The sequence below is a fragment of the Nomia melanderi genome, chromosome 7 (assembly GCF_051020985.1).
Source record: "Nomia melanderi isolate GNS246 chromosome 7, iyNomMela1, whole genome shotgun sequence".
NCBI lineage: Eukaryota > Metazoa > Arthropoda > Insecta > Hymenoptera > Halictidae > Nomia > Nomia melanderi.
Window position 1 is genome coordinate 18,571,084 of NC_135005.1, and position 18,910 is coordinate 18,589,993.

Sequence of the window (18,910 nt, forward strand, 5' to 3'; positions counted from 1 at the left end):
GACGAACGGGCGGAGGGTGCGGGGAGCCGGGGGAACGCGGAAGGCAAAAGTGGAGGCGTCGCGCAACCGACGCGGGCGAAAAAACCCCGGGAAATCGCGTCGGAGAGGCGCGCGCGGGGCGGAACAACGCCGAACCGGCCGCGCCGCGGTAAATGTACCGTGTACTCGATAAAGAGGCCGTGAGCTTCGAGCTCCCGACGCTATCTTCCACCCCCGCGTCACCTTCGATTTACAACGCGCGCGGAACCAGCGGCTCGTAATTGTTATTTTCTCGCATTTTCTATTTTCCTCCGGTGTTTCGATGTTTACGGGTTTATTGATTTTCGGCGAAAACTGTCGGCGAGCTTCGTTTCGCCGAGCTTATCGAGAATGTCCCTTGTCCTTTGTTTTTTGAGAGATTATCGAACGAATGTCGAGTTTTAGTTTGGAACGAACAAGTTAGAGTGTTGTTCGAGGTGTTTCAGCGTGAGATGCATTTCGCGGAAGAAGTAGGTTGTTCAGAGTGTAGTGTGTAGCGGATTTTATGACAGGCAATCGATTTCGGAGGCTTATCCGATTGTGCGTATTCGTGTAAGTGGATGTGGAGGGTCATGGGCAGACTTATCGAGGGATTCGCGTGGAACAGTAAGATCGCTGAACAGATTTTCAGATGAAACATGTGGAATCACCTAGAAGACGAGCAATATTTTGATACATTGTGTACCTAGATTTTCATAGAGAATAATTTCCCTCTCGGTTGCAAGACGATTTCAAGAACACTCCGCGCAAGGGTCTCGACAATCACCCGTATCACTCCCACAAAAAAATATCCAAGTATTCCCATGAAACAAATGTGGCCGAATGCTCGAGCAGCGTCGTACATTCTCCGAGACGGATGGAGACGGTCGTAATCCTAGTTTCGCGAATCAGGGAACGACGACGCGCTCGGTCTGCTTTTACGAGACGGGCGTTGCGCGTAATTTCGCTCGTGCGAGCCGGTGTTTGCCGGTCCGTTTCTGAATAAACCTGTGGTTATATTAGACGGGTATTCCGGCAGATAAACATCCGAAGATCGCTTTATGCCCACGTTTACGAATTTATGTACACATCTGATTTCTTGGGCGTATTGAATTCGAAACGCTCGTTCGAATTCGCATTCACAGTAAACGTCGCCTCAGACCGTTGCGATAATGTTCGTCGAACTGTACAAAGAAATTCTCCTAGACACGGAAGAATCAATGTTCATGCTAATTAACAGAGAAGAATGAATATTTAATTTCACGTATAAACATTTCATCACTTCGACGTATAAAATTCCTCGCAATGTCCTTTGCCACGCAAGATCCAATGCGAGCGTAGCATAAATACGAAACAACAAAAAGCTCGCGCGCTTTCACGCCGCGCGCAAGGATTTTCCGTGAAAATAATCGGCGAGCCGGAGCGAGAAGAGAGACAGCCGGCGATGCGTTAATTAAGCAAATACCGCGAACTCATTACCGGCCCCTAGGATTGCAGGCCGCGGGCAGATAAATAAATAAATTCGGGCCGGGTTCTCGATTTATTGCGAATAATCGGCGCCGGGCGCGAGCCACCGACTCTCATTTCAATATTTCCACAGGAGTTGCCGTTTGCATTAGCGGCCGCACGCGCGTCTCGTTAATCGGATAAATCTTATTTATCCAAAATCTAATTTCGGACATGAATTTATGGAAATGGAATTCGCGTCACACTGGGACGGGATTGTCAATATTAACCGGGGCTGATGTGCGCAATTACTTAATAGCTGGCGACTTATCTCGGCTCGGTATCTCGGTTTTTATCCCCGCGATTTAAAGCCAATTTTAGGAGACTCGTAGAACGACTTAATAAACAGTAACGACGAAACTTTCGGTATATAAGCGTCGTCGTCCGGCCGAAGCGCGATGCGAGAATGCGACGGGAAATATACGATGGGAATGTTAGGAAGATTCAGAGCTCGTTGCTACGCGAATCCATTAACTTTATTCGATCTATTTCGATTTCACTTTCCCCATTTTCCAAGAATTCATTAGAATTTCACGAAGACCGTATAAAACGTTCGCAAACATTCGCACTACTACTTTCAGAAGAAACTAAACCGAGTAATCTCCATGAATTACACGAAATACAACATGATATCGATCCCACGCGCATCGATAATCCGAACCGAGCAGCTTCGGTTCGGCCATTATAATTACAGGACCTGCAATCAGTTCGAAATCGATTCGGTATCAACGAAGAAACCTCGAAACGCGGGCCGCGATGAATCTCGCTGCGAGTAACGGGACTCTCGTGGAGCCGGCGGAATACAGTAATTTCGCGCGACAGCTCGAAAACAGGATATGGCGCGCGGACAAGCAATGGCGCGGCTGCGAAATCAAGATCCGAAATAACTGTCGTAAAGCCGCGTCGACGTCGATGCCCGCTTCCCACCCCTCGGCCCGCGGGACAATTCAATCCGAAGATTAAACAGTCGATTACAATTTCAAGCGGGGCTCGTTCGAAATTAATTTGGCGCCGGGCCAAAATCGTTCGGCCCCGGTAAACATATTAGGTCGCGTCCCGTGACTAACGGCCGCCGACGGTCTCCTCGCGGCGGGAATAAAAGAACGATGGCAACCGGCAATTTCCATTATGAGTTCACGTGCCGGCGACGGAAGTTCATAAAGCACGACGCAATGGCTACGGAACAGAGATTCCGCGCTCCGCCCGAGATTACAGAATAATCAACGTGCTTCGTTTGTACCGCTACCTGACGCCGCTGTTGCGCGCTCTTCCGCATAATGCCCGGCAATATTTGCCCGTTGGCTGCTGTGTGTTAAGCATTTCCACTTGGACGATGCTGATCACGTTGGAATTCTTCTTCTCTCTAGGGTTCACTGATTGCTAGATTGATTTTACATTTTAAACTTCCTTTTCGAAGAGGCACACAGATGGACACGAAGGTATTGATTGTTTTTAAAATTGGGATAGGTTCATAGCGACTAGGAAATGCGAGTGAACTGTAATCAAATTGTTCCTTCATCTAACAAACTTCCAACATCGCGAATAATTGATCTCCTACATAATAACTGATCTGAAAACCCCATCTGTCCACGTCCGCTCCTAACTCTCGCACATCATTCGAAGGCAAACAATTTTTCCGCTGTTCAATCCCCCGTTTCCTTTTAAAAGCATGCACGATAGTTTCCCCATGCAGAATAAGCTCGCAACCGCAGAACACAGCTCATGAATCACTGGAAAGCTTTCAATACCACGACTAATCCCGCGTAAACAAGCATTACGTCCAAGTGAATTTAAATCGAACGTCGCGGACAGGCTGCTGGTCCGCGCGGAACGAGTGAAAGCGGGTTGCCAGGGAAGGGAAACAAAGGTGGTGGAGAGGCAGGCCTCGATTCCGGCTCACAAAGGAAACAGAAAAATGTCCCGGCGACGATAAAGGGGGCACGATCGAGCGAGCCGAGCCGAGGCCGAGTGCATCTGGCCGCGTGTTATCGGCTCCGCTGCAGGATCGCGCGATCCGGCGAGCGTTAAGGGCGCGTCGCGATCCCTGCGACGAGATATCGCGTATCGCCGGCCTGACACGAGGCCCGGAACCGGCCGCCGTTGCCGGACGATCGAGTGGCCGCCTGCTCTATATCTTCGTCGTCTTAATTCCGTGTAATGCGATCGACGGCGCGATTGCGACCGCGATTGCGGGCCAATTGCGGTGCCTCCGCGTTTGGCTACTCCTCTTCTTAACGGGACTGCGGGATCTTGATGGCGACGCGTTCGATCGAGGACGGTGCTTGGGATTTTGGCTTGCGGAATTTAGGCTGCGCGGAACTGGGATATTCAGATTTCGAGATTTTGGAGAACAGAGACGAAGGAGAACTGTAGAGATTCGGTATTTCTTTAAGAATCGAGGGTTTGAGGTTCCAGTATTTTTTGAAGTATTCTCTTGGCAGAGTACAGAGTTCGATTAACGGAAGGATTAGTTAAATTTCATTAATCTACGCTTATCGTTATTGAGAAGAATACGCTTATCCTCTTTCCCGAATTTTAAAACGTTAAAATTCGCTGTCGTCCACCTGTCTCCCGTCTTCCTCCATTAGATTGTACTTCAGGTGGAATAACAACATTACCCGAAAAATATTTTAGAATTTTTTAGTAGGCAGACAGTTTGGGCGCAGCAAAGAGCAGAGAACCCGGAAACCATGTTCCGCTGATGGACACTCGCGCGCTACAACGAGCTGACCGTCCATTTTCGCCAGGTTTTTCGCTCGGACCCGACGCCAAGGCAACCAGCGTTAAATTTTCGAAAAAAACTCACTCCGCCGGCCGCGCTACATCAAAACACAACGCTCTAATATCATTCTGAGCAACATACCAACACGGACGGTTTGAAAATCCGCGGAGACCAGCTCCACCAACACCGACCGCACTTACAATTTCCTTAGTCGCCGGTCCACGGAAAAATCTGATACTGAGCTCGTCCTTCGCATCGAATTCATATTTCACGGAAGTTCCCGCGAAAGTTCGGTTTAATAACGGCGGCGTGCAGAAGCGGCGGAAAGTTTCGTCGAAAAGCGAAAGTTGGCGGAACGCGAGATTCGACGGTTATCCGGCGCATAAATGTTCGAATTTAATGGCCGAACGCGGGACTCGCGCGCGTGAAGAATGACCGAACTGTTTTTAAATTTTATAGCGCGGCCCGCTGGAAAAGGACGCGAGCACGCTCGCGCGCTCGCGCGCGCCTCGAGGAAAGACATCGCTTCCGGTAGCGCGTGATTCATAACTCACCGCGCGAGTAAAGAGCCAAAATAAAAGCCATTGTTCCCTGGCTTCCTTCGGAGCCACGTCGTAAATTTCTGGCTCCCCGAGAGTTCACCCATTAGACGCACGCCGTGTCTCGGGATACGGTGGCACAGTTTTCCCGTCGGCCCCCGGAGGTTCCTGATACGTATCGGGAGGCAATAATTTGATTCGACCCCGGCTCGACTGACATTCATGATATACGTGTTATGGCGAGAAGCCTCGGTATTTCGAACGGAATAATTCCTTCACACTGGAAATCGATCGGGCGCCCTTGTCTCTTTCAATGAGATAACAGCTGCTCAAATATCTCGTTCCTCGAGTGATTGTGATTTTCAATTACGATTTTTGTGCTACTGTTTGGCAGCAATACGCGCAATATAATGGTAATTAGTAATAGTTGGCGGTAATGTAGTTGGTTTATTTATTTAATAGCGATGCAAAATGATGACGGCAACGATATTCTGGTGGCCTCGGTTGCCTTCTGAATCGATCGATCAATGTTTTCTACAGAATCAACGGTGATCACTGCGGTGCGTTTGTATACACGCGGAATTTAATCTTGAAACGTTCTCACAGTAGAATCAGGCGATACTGGACGGACTGCTCATAAGCTGGGTCAACTAATTCACGGATCTGAGAACATTCCGTGCCTTTGCTTGGGCATTCGTGCAATATCACCCTCAAACACGTTCTCAGTAGATTCGGATGATGCTGGACGGACCTCTCATAATCAACGTCAGCCGACAAACGTATCATATTGCCGTTGCACTTCTAATATCGTCCGATTCTACCGACAGTAGAAGAGAGGCGACATTTCCGATGAGTCTATCCAGCACTATTCTACTGCCAACATCTCTCTAATAATTTCTCTGTTATCTACTACCGCCATATAATATAAAATATCCGAAAGTCTTACTAGCGCGTCTATCAAGATGAAATTCCGCGTGTGCGGCGAAGTTGCCAATAAATCTAATGAACCAGCAGCAGTTCGAAACTCGCGATATCGGTGCCCGAAGTTTCGGAGTTCTATCAGCTCCTATTAACACGAAATTATGGTTACACGAATGATCCCGAGCGCCCAGCTTATTAATCGCGGTTCATCGCCGGCCCCGGGCAGAACGAGGGCCGAGAGATCGACGTCGTAAACCAGCCCGCTCGGAATCGCCTTCTCCGTCTTAATTCGGGCCGAGGCGATCGCGAGATAATTGTTCCATTTAATCGTCGTAATTCTGGGGACGCGGCCGGGGGTGGGGCCGGGCACGAACAACGACCTAAAACGCTGAAACCGTTTGCTTTCGCCTCGGCTACGAGCCCGGAATTCTCTTTCGGATCGTGAAACGAAGCCCGACGCTTTGAAACCAGTGAGGCTACGACCTAATTAGATGTCGCGTGGCGATAAAATCGTTGTCGATTTGATGCTTTCGCTGTCTGAGAGGTTATAGATACCCGAGACTTTCCGGAGTAAGCCCTGTTCGATGGAAAAGCTCTCCTTGCCAATCTCACTAATTACTTTGTAACATTTGTACTTCCGTATTTTCTCAGAATAAAACGTTTCAACAATTACTTCGTATTTACGATTTCGATTTCCCTCGCAGAAAACCGCACGCCTCCGATGAAAGGCGTTGCACCCGACGCGCGCCACGATTTTTCGCCACGAATATCGAATAAATAAAATTCCACGCAGGTTGGTGTACAGGTACAGACGCGTGTGTCGCGGTACGTGACCGGAATCCCGTGTGACCAGCGCCGCGGTCACGGAAGTTCTTAAAAATTGATCACCGAGTCTGATTAGATGCGCTCGGAGACTGCCGAGCAGCCAGCGGCTTCCTCGGCCGTCCGCGAGCTTCCGTGGCCGAATCGATTATTCAGCATCATCGCGATGACCGTTTTATGGTATCCAATTTCGTATCGGCGTCGTATTTTATCGTATCGTATCGTGATTTCGTTTGTAACGTTCCAGTGAAACGAACGAAACGTTATAAGCGTTTCGAATAACAGCGAACCGGTCCACGGACTCGGCAACCTTGAATTCGCGGGAAACACAAGACGGCGATACATTATACAACAATATTTGATTTTCGAATTCGGAGTCGACAGCCCGTAGATCCATCGAACGGATCGCTTTCGATCGCGCTGAAAGAAACGCGAGCCGAAACACTCCTCGCCGTGGAACGAAGAACAATCGGAAACAAATGAACCTGTCGTCGATGTTTGCCGACAATATTGTACGCCGTGGAATGAAAAACACGGCGCGCTGTTTTGTACCGCTTCAACGCGGAATTTTCCCTCCCCGCTGATCCTCGCCTCAACGAACCGGACTTTAATCGCTTTAAATGGTAATTTTTATCCGTAATATGCGGCGGCGCGGAACGCGAATGTGTGTTTTCCAATAAATTCTCCGACGGGAACGTTTGATATCTACCGGTGCCGGCCGGGAGCACGAAAATAATCGGGTGATCCGAAATTCCGAGAGCCGGCTTAACGCGGGATTCATATTTTTCGGACGGCGGGAATTGGATACATTATTCGGAGCTGGCTCGCGAACAGCCTTTAAAACCTATGCCTTATGATATCGTGTCGGACACGCAATGAAGATTTTAACCCCTTTTTATCGCAACCGATTCCAAAGATTTTCCAATATTTTTACATATATCGAGCAATCACTGTGCTTTTAATTACTAATTATTCTCGGACAAATTATTGCCGACAAAGTTGCGAAAGGAGCGATGTGTCGAAGGTTAATCATTTCGAAATCGCGCGCCCTCCGACCGCCCGTTATGTTAAAAGAGGATGTCGGCTTGCAACGGAGTACACGTTGCCAACAAATTCGACGCGGCTGTTTTCATCGAGCTCGCTCTTGATACGGCCCGATCCGTAACTCCACCGTATCGCTTGATACGGCGAGTGTAACTCGAAAACAGGATACGGTCCGACGAAATTGAAACACGGAGAAGTTAACGTTTCCCTCCACCTGCCTGCTCCGCTTTCTATTCCGACTAGGAGAAATTCCGGAATCTGATTACAACTCGTAAACTGCTCGTAGACGAGCTCGAACGTTCCCCTTGTTAAAAAAGCAGTTAACGTGGGTGTCGTACCCGATTTATATTTGAATTTCTCGCCGCGGTATCTTACTCGCAGATGAAGCGGTGTTCCTGGTTGGGCTTTGGCGTCACTAGCGTGACGACGCTCGAGCAGATTCTACAGTTTAGGAACTAGCGGTATGAACAACTTCGTTTGTTTCTTTACTGCTATTCGCAGTATTATTAATAATTTATCACACTTGGGCGTACCGATTGGAGATACAGATACAACAGGAAACAATAGACCGTAGTTAGTATTCAGTGAAAAAGATCAGATCGTAAACGTTGTTAATAGAATCGAGCGATCCCAGAACATAATATTTGATTGTCAAATCGTCGGCGAACACGAATAAACAATATACAAAATACTGTCTTCCAATATCAGTCAAAATCAGAAAATACTTTTAATCGGCGAGCAATCGTTCGAGCGAACCAACTATGAAAAATCGAGCACACGTTCACCAGAGAAAAAGCGGCGAAAACGTTCGAAAAAAAACACAAAGTTACGACACGATATTCGACGCGCAGAGAAATTCCCACCGTGAAAAGCTAACATATCGATTTACGTATCGCGGGCCGGTAAAAAAATACTTTTATCTCCGGTCCCTCTCATGAAAATAAAATCGCCGGTCCCTCGTCCCCTCTCGGATTCGAGAACTCTCGGAATCCGCAGCCGCGTTCTTTCGAATCGATCAGCGACATTTGGCTTTGATATTTTCCCTGCGAGAAAATTCCGCGGGATCCGCGGCCGGCGCTACGGTGAGACCGGATTTTCGGTCGCCTTTCACCGTGCGATCCCTTCCATTCAAATTCCATAGAATTTAAAGGGAGGACGCTCGCCGCCGATAAGAACGACCGATTCACCGCGGCCGTGATGCCGACGGTAACGTTCTTTCCGCTCTGCAAGTGGTTATTCCGATCAAAAGATACTGCATTCACGCCGCGCTGCCCCGATACGCCAGAATTTCGACTCGATTGCTTTTTGACAGCGGCAACCCGGACCGACAACAGCCGAACGGCTTAATATCGGCCGGAGAATGTCTGAAATCGTTTTCGAGTTCTATTCGCCTTGGTACGCACACGCGAATCGAGTAATTTGCGAAGGAGAAAGAACAATGAAACAAAGGAATGCGAACTTTTCTTTATAGTTTTCCTGAAGAAGTAGCAGAACAGTGCGAATCAAAGAAGAATTAAGATTTGCATGCGCGTTGTTTTACAGTCAAGTCTATTGTAACTCTAGAAACTCTGAAAGTATTCTGAAAAATGTGGTTTTGATAGGAGAGGTTGCGAAAATTGTGATGGTTCTATAACGTGATATTATTACTACCGTTATGTCATTATTAATGTTATTGAACGGTCACCTTCATCGTCCTGAAACGTTTGATAAACAAAATAAATTTGGGAAGGAACGAAAGGATTGTGGTGCCGACCACGTATTGCAGTGACATCATCACCGCAAAGGGGAATGTTTACCTGCGGTTAACGATGTCACATCCTCCCCGGCGTTGCAGAACGTGCGCCTAAACAATAATTATTAGGTCAATAGCGGTATAATTACCGGGTATTAATGGCGACGATTAAAGTCCGCGAACGGGGCTGCGCCGCACCAATAACGACCGCGGTCGGTTATGCTTTCAGCGTAGATTAAGGCACTAATTTCGTTATTGCACCCTGTAGTTCGAATATTTTCCGACACCCGGTGTCGCGGAATTTCATGTTTCTCCTCTATCGTCTCCAATTTTTAACTGGGAACGTTTAGAGAACATTTTAACAGATTTCTTGTAAGCTCGACGTATCGAACGGATCGTAAAATTCGGAACAATCTTTTTTTATCGTTCTCCGCTTTTCGTTAGAAATGTTTTGTGAAAATTGTAATAAACTTTCGTGTCCTTTGAAACGTAACTATAGATAAAAACTCGTGAAGAATCAGATATTTTCCGTTTAACGACACAGATTAATTTGCGTTATCTTTTTTGTCTAACATGTTGCATCGTTCGTTCCATGTTTTTGAACAGACTTTGTTCCCCGAAATGCACTAATGACGGTGTTACCGTTATTAAAGGTGGGCTTGTTACGGAGTTTGAAATGCGGCTTTTAATCCCGCGCGCTGTCCATTTTGTTGAAAATTTCTATTCAGAATGTATCATTTTAATTATCGATAAAATTGTTTTGGCATTCCGCAAGCGTGGACGTATTGTCGGCAAGTATCCCGCGGCAGCAGTCACATTTGTTAATTATATTTCTGGCGAATACTTCGGCAACGTCGGAACATATTTTCGCTGCATGAATTAACGTAAGCGGATAACGGAAGCCGAGCCGCGGAATCCATTTCGGTAGTTACGTTACGCTGTCTGAAAATTTGATAATGTTTGCTCTTATTGATGCCAACCAGGAGCCTTGCAACCTGGAAATTATCGACAATCTGTTTAACTTTATAGCGAGCGCGAATTGCAACAAACATCTGACAGATACACTCAATTAGCGAGGTACAGCTGTGCACGAACATAAATAGAAATTAAACAGAAATATGGAAATCTGAAGGAAGTTTCCACTTCTCTCTTCAGCTGGAATGTCAATGAAACTTTTGATAAAAGAAATAGATTGCGAAGTTAGAAAACGATTGATCCATAATGAACCAATTGATAATCTGTACTCGATACATTATCGATAGATTTAACGTCGTTTATATGGATTAGCTTCGATAAGGGAACGATTCAGGAGTACAATGCGTACGAGAAAGGGAAAAAGGACAAAAGGTTTACTCTGAAATGCAGAGTTCTTTCACGGCGCCTTTACGATCTCCTTCGAGGGCCGACCTTAAATCGTCGATAAGCGAAGAAAAATGTTCGCTCGGGAATAAGTGGATGCGGTAATAAACGCTGAAAGATTCGGTGGCAAATAGCAAACGTATGTTAATGCGGGATCCGTCTACAGAAAAATGTCCTTTGGTTGATAAATAGCTCGGTAGTTGAGAAGAAAACGAGTTAACCGAGAATGATGTAACACGAGAAATGTCAAAGGAAAACTATAAATGTATATAAATTCGCAAATATTAATAAAACTCTGTTTGGACGCATGAAGGAATGTTAATCACGACACACTCCGTATGAGCACGTGTCTTAAAGAGTCGCGAGGGGCAAGCGAAATGAGAAACGCGGTGACCGTAAGTAAATGCATTACGTTAATCGACGGTCAGGATAGGGGAAGGCAATCTTGTAAAAGAGCGGTTCTTTTTTAGCGCCGCGGAAGCTCCTTGATGAGGGCCAGGTGTTTTTGCGGCGGAGTTCCGCCGTTCCTGCGACACCACGCCTCGGTGTCGCTCGAAATCCTGATGAGGGAAGCTGCAACGCTGTCGAAGCACCGGGAGCCTCGCCGCAAAAAGACACCTCCCGCCTTCTTTAGAAAACAAGGCTTCCCACAACATCCTTAAACTTCTGATCGCGAAATTCAATCTGTCGACGACTGTTCAACAGGGAAGTTTTCAATCTAGCTTGTATTTTCTTGTCACTCGGTATAGAAGAAGTATGAAAGAAAATGTTGCTGCAATATTTAGATTGATGTTTGAACGATTCACTTAATTGCTTAACTTATTGCAAGCTATTCTTTTAATTAGAATTGGTACGCTGTAAGTTAAAGCACGTGAACATTGGGGTTCGATTAACGAAAAGAGAGATTGAACTTCTATTTGACTTCCCCGGTGGACGAGTTAATAAACAGAAGGTTCAACTAATATTTCCAAGGATACTCACTTACCATAATAACCCATTAGTGAACCGGATCACGCAAATGCGAGGTAATTACATCCGCTCGAAGTATCGCGAACCGATTCAATAGTCAAGACGCAACCGGAAATTCGACTTCGAAACGGTCGTCGGACAGGTCTCGTTAAATCGCGGAAACGTCGATCGAGCTAGAGTCCCGGAACGATCGTCGAGGAATTCCTAGTTCTGTCAGAATTCGCCTCGAGAAACGAATGTTTCGTACCATGAATTTTCATTGGTGGTATTGTCGACGAAACTGCATTCTCATCGTTCCAATTGGCCTACAAAAATCTTTGCTGCGAATTACTGAATTTTCTAATTGTAGAATAACTCTTATTATTTGTTCCTTAGTTCGATTAATGAACTCCTTATTCGTTTACATGTTTACTGAGAATTAATTCATCCTATTGCTCTATCATCTCTTTATTGTTCTATGATTTTGCTACTCGACTACTTTTCCATTCCTCGCCATTAATTACCATAATCCTGCCATTTTCTATTCCCTGACACTTAGCTCTGCATTCCCAGAACCGTGTTCCTCAAATCACCAACGTCAACGGAAGACTGCTGAACCGGCCTAGCCGCAAGCGTAAACACAAACGAGCAGCGGTGCGCCGAAAATAATACCGAGCAGTACGCGCGATTGTATACATCGATGAAAATTAGCGCGACACGTCGACCGATAGCAGCGCCGCGAACGATAGCGATAGCTAGACTTAATGCACTGGAGATAACAGTAATGGCGGATGGGCTCAGCAGCGCTAGGCCGAGGATGGGGAGCGGCTCGTCGAAAATAATGGGGCGGCTTACCGCGGCGACGCGTTTTTTTGCAGTTCATTCATTTTTCCCGTGGTTGCGTCTCGACGGCGGATGCGTCGGTGAAATTAATATTTTATTCGAAACGATTCCACGCGGCGGAATTCCAGCGTGCAGAGACGAGCTCGATTGTCGCGGCGTTTAAGCCGTTAAATGTTTCCGGGTCGACGACGGTGCTCGCGTCACGCGATTCCTCGCGGATCCCAGCGGACGCGTTATTCTTTCCTTTTTAATCGGCTCGTACTTCTCCGGACAGGGCGAGGCGGTGCAGCAAGCAGATAGCGTGCTAGACGTCGCGTTCGCGACTGATGAACATTTCCTTTCCCTTTTGACATCGCTCGTGTTACTTTATTCCTCGATGAAACTCGTATTCTCTGTTCTCTGTTTCTACCTTCGAAGCTAGGAAATTAACGGCAAGTTTTCAAATTATCCAGCGACCAATCGCCGTCTCCTCGATGTTCCAATTCAAACACTTTACGGAAACAATTCAAAAAAGAAAAGAAATTTTAATATTAAACATCATGAAGCGCATCTCAAGGCTAGATCTAAGTTACCTATTGAATGATCCGATCAAAAATAACTTCAAACTACCGTAACTATCCGCCTCGAAACCTAGTATCCCGAGGCTACACCAACAACTCCTCCCTCCGAAATCCAGAAGTCCGGCGAAATCAGCGATATTCGAGGCCAACGAAACATCTGAACAACTCCGCCGAACCCAAGAACAACACTTGCAACGAGCGAATCCCAGCAGCGCCGGAATTTCGTCTGTAAGGATGCAGAATCGGCGACGTCGGTCCGCGATCCGCGGAAGCGAGTCGTTAAAGCGTTGGACGGTTTATTGCTGGCCGGTTAACGAGCGACTAAAATTGCCGTCAGTCGTTGGCCGCAAGACCGAAACGGGGTTGAGACAGCCCCGGGGAATTAACGGGGAACGCTGGCCCCGCCGCTCGTAAACCGACTGCGACGCTGCGACAACAACCCCGCCAGACGTCCCGGTGCACCCCTGTATCGGGGGGGGGGGGGGGGGGGGGGGGTGGAAAAAAAAGAATATCGTATACAAAGGAGCAGTTTCCGCGCGGCGACGCCGCTGCCAGAAACTGTAAGGGAACCAGCGGGCAGAACGTCGTAACGATACGCGCCAAGTGTCAAGCGTCCGTTCCAGGACAATCGGGAGGGCGTCGCCTGTGAAATTCTGCCGGAGCAGGACCGCTGCTCGGTCGATATCTTTTGTTCCTTCCTACCGCCCCCGCTCTCCGTATTTCTATACAGTCGTGTTCTTCGAATAACCGATGCTATTTCCGACTGCATATTCGATAGTTTTTTCCGGGGAGGATTCGGGAAACGCCGACTTCGGGACGGAGAACGTCCGCCGCATCCTGTTAGCCGGTTCTATTGTTCTCGATGGTTGTAGGGGACGTTAGGGATAAGTGGAAACGATAAAGGGTGGGGGGCCTGCGAATACATTTAGGGAAAATGGCTTTGATTCCTGTGGCGTTTTTTGGTATTCCGTAACGTGGACTGGGGAGGTTGAGATCGGAGTGTGTTTTGTAATTGTTATGCTGTGTAGGAATTGTTACTCGTTCGAAATCTTGAGAAGAGTTTGTGGAGTTTGATGCTAACTCTAAGAAGTATTATATATTCAACTATAATCTTGTGAAATTTTACACGACAAAGAGAGAGGAGTGTTTCTTTCGGAAAGCGATTCCATACTTGCTCCCCAATAAAGCGATACGTCCCTTTATACCTCAACGAGAATCTAACCGCCATCGAACAATTTCGAAGCGATATTCACCGAACCCGCGGCACCTCAACAATCCGTGGCAGGGTCAATAAATTACGGCCAGGCTTCGAACAGAAGTCACTCAATTATAACAGTTCCCAAGTCTGTGGGAATTGTCCGTTCTACCGGTGACTTCGACGCCGATAAAATATGCGAGGTAGTTTGGCCGTCAAGTTGGCCAAGTTGCCTCGACGTTCGTAATAGATTGCAGATGTTGCTGAACCACGGTGGACAAGCCACCGACTCGATATTCCGAGTTCATATTCGGCTGCACGGCCGGAGAAGCCGGTCGTCTTCGGTAACATGTACGCGGGACAGGGATGCAAATTAATCTTGTCGGACGATGGAAACGTCTGCGGGAATCGAGGTGTCCCGGTTCAAGTCGGACCGTAATAAAATTACGGTAACAAAGGAATCGCAGGAGCTTGCGACTTCTCCCGCGATTCGAGATTTCGCTGACGCCAACGCAAACAGCGCGCCTTCGGGTGAATCCTGATTCGAACGAAAATCACATTTCTACCCCGTTCTTTGCCCTTTTTTCTTCCTCTCGCCGATATGACGCTGAAATATTAGAAATTCTGGGCACTTCTCGTCGGGGAACGCCCGACGCGAGTGTTGAAATTCTGGGAAATATTTGCTCGCGGTTTCCATCGAGAACCCCTTTTTCTAATCAGATGGAATTTGTGGAATATAAATGTGCATCTTGTGGGATATGTGATGATATTTAAGCTAATGTCTATTGCAATCCTCGTATTTAAGTATTTTCTCGATTTTTTAGATATTAAGTGAATTTAAGTTATCATTTTTAATTGCAGATTAGAATTTAATACTCTTCGATGTTGCTTCTTTCAACCGCGCCATGAAAATAATTTGCTTAAACTTGTGCAATCCGTTTGCGAGCACATAATTCCTGGAGGGAAAATCTTGAGAATAATGAAGATCCCGAGGTAATCCTTCGAATTTCCAGCTAATTTCTTGGATATACTTTTAATTACAATCTCTTCGTCGGCCGGGATCTGTATTAAGTTCTTATATCCATGGAATTCGCGCTCATAAAGGACGGTATAAATCAGGGAAATTGGTTGTTCCACGGGCGACAAGAGAATAATCATTACAGAAGCCCGGGGAACTCGAAACGCGCGTTCTTTCCGGCCCTTAACGACATTCAATGACTGTACGAATTACTTTATTTGTACCAACAGCGGCTCTGATGTCGGGGAAAGTATACTTATCCTTCTGGGAAAAAGTCAAGGCGACCCTTATGTCCCTTAAGTGACTCCGTAAAAAAAGCCCATTATTCTGGAGTAATGGTTCCTTCTATAGCCCGTGTCCCTTGCTCAGCGAATTTCTCCACCGCGACTCCGAGTAGTTAAGAATGGAAATGTTTAATGCTACGAGCATCCACGGGATGAACGCCTGAGATAAGATCCACCGGTAGAACCGACGGCGTAATTAATTATTCCATCACCTGAGGCTTCTCGACCGGTATAACGCGAACTCTAATTCTTCGAGAATTGCAACGCAAACTCGCGAAAAACAGAATAACTCGCAACATCGCTAGACGCGCATTCAATACAATCAGAAGATTTCCCAAATTTAATAATTTCTCACGAACGAGTCGATTCCTATAATTCTAAAGGAAATAACCCGAAATAATACGTACCCTCAAGGTTTCTTCGTTTCTTTGAATACAGTATTCGTTCGCGCAGAAAACATCTCTGGACACAAAAATGTCAATTCCACGAACCACGATCGCCCACCCCTAAACGCGGCATCCATTACAGCGGCAAGGAATGTAAACTACCTTGGTTTCAACCTCATTAACTAGTGCACCGAACGATATTATGGCGCGAGTCTATGTTACTACGTCGCGGGCGTAGCGCTCGCTACTTGGTAATTCAGCTCGCGGAAGGGCCTGGTAATAGGGCGATGCTTCACCGAGTCACCCCACAGGTACCCGAGGCACCCTTTCCGCGGTTGAGCAGGAGACGAGACGTTCGTCCCGTTGGGAATGGCGGCCGATCGATCCCGGTATTCGGTAATTTTATGCTTCGCTGGAGCAGGTTATGTTACAAAGATTTTCAGTCGCGCGGACGGTTTACTCCTCGCTCCTACCTTCAACAGTGAAGATTATATTTCCCGGCCACTCCCTATGATTATCGTAGCTATCGCATGGCGATCTGTCTTGCAATTGCCGAGACGATTAATTCCAAAAACGCGTATCACATCCATCACTGGCGAACCGATCACTTCAACGTTAATTGATTAATAAATTACCGTTATTAAATTCCACAACTTCCAATTGAATTCGAATGAGCAACGAGCTACCGAAATCACGTCCGATCCTAATTGTTGAGCTATCAAAAACGCTTGAAATTCCAAGGAAGATCACAGTTACGCAATAGTCACATTTTTCTCTAGCCGAGATAGCCGGTCGAGTCGTTGGACCGTTATCTCGCCGCGGGATTAGGCGTTCCTCGTGGAGCCCGGTGTGTAATTGAAGCCTCCTTTCCGAACCGTGAAATTGACTTCACGCTAAACGGCGGCCGGTTATTTGCGATATTCGATTGCCGGCTCGTCCGCGGCGCGCAGAAAGTAGCGTGCTATCGAGTCACGCCGTGACCCGGACCCGGCCGCAATCGAATCGCCGTTGTTTGAAAACCGGCTCGTCCGGCGATGCGTTCTTCGTTCCAAACGTGCAGCCATCCCGGCGCGGCGGCGGCCATTTTGTACGGTTACGCTCGTCCAGTTGATGAAGGATCGCTGGCGAACCGAGTGGTTTCATCGTCAAAGCGGAATCTTGGCTTCGTTTTGATCGTTTAAGTATTTCTGCTCTGGCTAAATGGAAAGCCGATGCTTTCACTAGCGTTATCACTTTGCTTTCGTTTCGTTTGCTAACGCCGTTTTAATAATATTATTTACTGAGATGAAAGATAAGGTTATGCTTGCAGGATATTAGCTGCAATATTTTCAGCCATTCACATGTAATTAGAATGAACGAATGTGAAGTGAACTGAAATTTTGTTCAAATTAACATGCTTCTACAGGGAAAAGCCTGATTAAAGGATAGTTAATCCACGGAATGAAAATTTACACTTTCACATTGTTAGTAATACATCTCGTTACCGCCTTAAATCATTAACCCGAGTTATAAAGTCGAATAAAGTTCCCGAGCAACTTGCTACCCCGGTTTTCCTCTATGAAATATAATTTGGCCGTAAATTAATTCGCTCGCGTAATCCGCGCACGCCGAAACAAATAATTCGACAGAAAACACACACGCGGGAATGGGATTTTCTTGTAGCGCTCGTCACTAGTTGTTTTCTTTGAAAGCCAGTGGCTTCGAAAGTATTCGTAAATTTCTATCCTCGATTAAACACGAAAATACAGCTGTAACTTCATATAAACCGCATTAAACTGTTACAGGAACTCTCTCCGAAATGCACAGTACTTAAAAGAACGCTTCAAAGTTCTCGAATCGCCAAAGCAACCCAAGAAACCGTCCTCGTCGGCAGTTTAGACTCGGCAAGACGTCGAATCCTCTCAAAAGAAACGAGAGTTATCGTCGCGAAATCAGATTTCCAGAGACGGTCCCCTTGGTTCGCTTAATAATCGAAGAATAAATGCCCGAGAAACGGATTGTTCGCCGGAACGAAGCGGCAGAGGACCGGATTAAACGCGACGAGCGCGATCGGGCACGCGCCGTTTGCGTAGCTCCCGGTTCCTCTCATTTTCAAGGGACACGGAGCTTTGAAGTCGGCACCCGTTATCATTCCCCGTCTTAACGAATCGACAATCGCGCCCGATAAGGAGGAAATCCTCGGTCTCCTTTCTCTCGATCTCTTTTTTCTCTTTTTCAAATAGAATCCGCTCTAGCGGTGCGCAAAATTGTCGAATTCCAACGGCGCGATCCCTCATGGACCGAACAGGGGACTTTAATCTTTAACTCTGGCCCCTCTCGTTCTGTTATTCTGGTTTTATGGGGCGAATCCTGGTCGCGTGACCGGAAATATTCGAGAACGCAGCGAACCAAAGGAAAAAATTGATCTCCCGCACCGCGCCGCGCGTCCAGTATGAAAACGCAAACCATTTCGGGGTTTACGGTCCTGCTGCAAGGAGGACCGTTGCAGTTTGCTTTTTATTGAAAATTTATAACCCGCTTACGCGAACTGAGCCACGTCCCGCTCCTCTGCGATCCTCTCTTTTCGGCCGTGCGTTGGCTCAACGTAAAAAACTTGCGGGTTATTTGTCTTTTCTCGCGACGACCGCGACTACGGCTTTTCGAGGGTGCGAACTACCCCCGAATACGTGTACGCTGAATACTTAACGATGATAAACGGATAAATTGCTGCTAGAGCTTAGTTTACGACTAGTGGCTCGGAAAGTAGAGGACGTTTTTGTGTTAATCGTTATTGAGAACCAAATACCTGACATCCAACAGGATAGAAGTACCCCTGTTACCTATATAATAATCTAAACATTAACAAACCACTGCCATTGTCCTGAAAACAAAAGGAAAATTAAAAGAATTATACCGCAATTAAATTGAACACTTAAACTGAGCAAGAATAACGGTGCTAGAAGGATAAGAATGCGATTAAATCGGAAAAACCATAAGAACGCAGCAGGTTTAAATCGATGCGTTATAATTCCACGTTAACGAGACCAGTTGACAG

General features: G+C 46.8%; 1 protein-coding gene across 2 annotated transcripts in view; it reads left to right on the forward strand.

Annotated features, from left to right (window-relative positions):
• Positions 1-18,910, forward strand: part of LOC116425056 (uncharacterized) — a 226,703-nt gene that overhangs the window by 196,875 nt on the left and 10,918 nt on the right. The window lies entirely within an intron of this gene.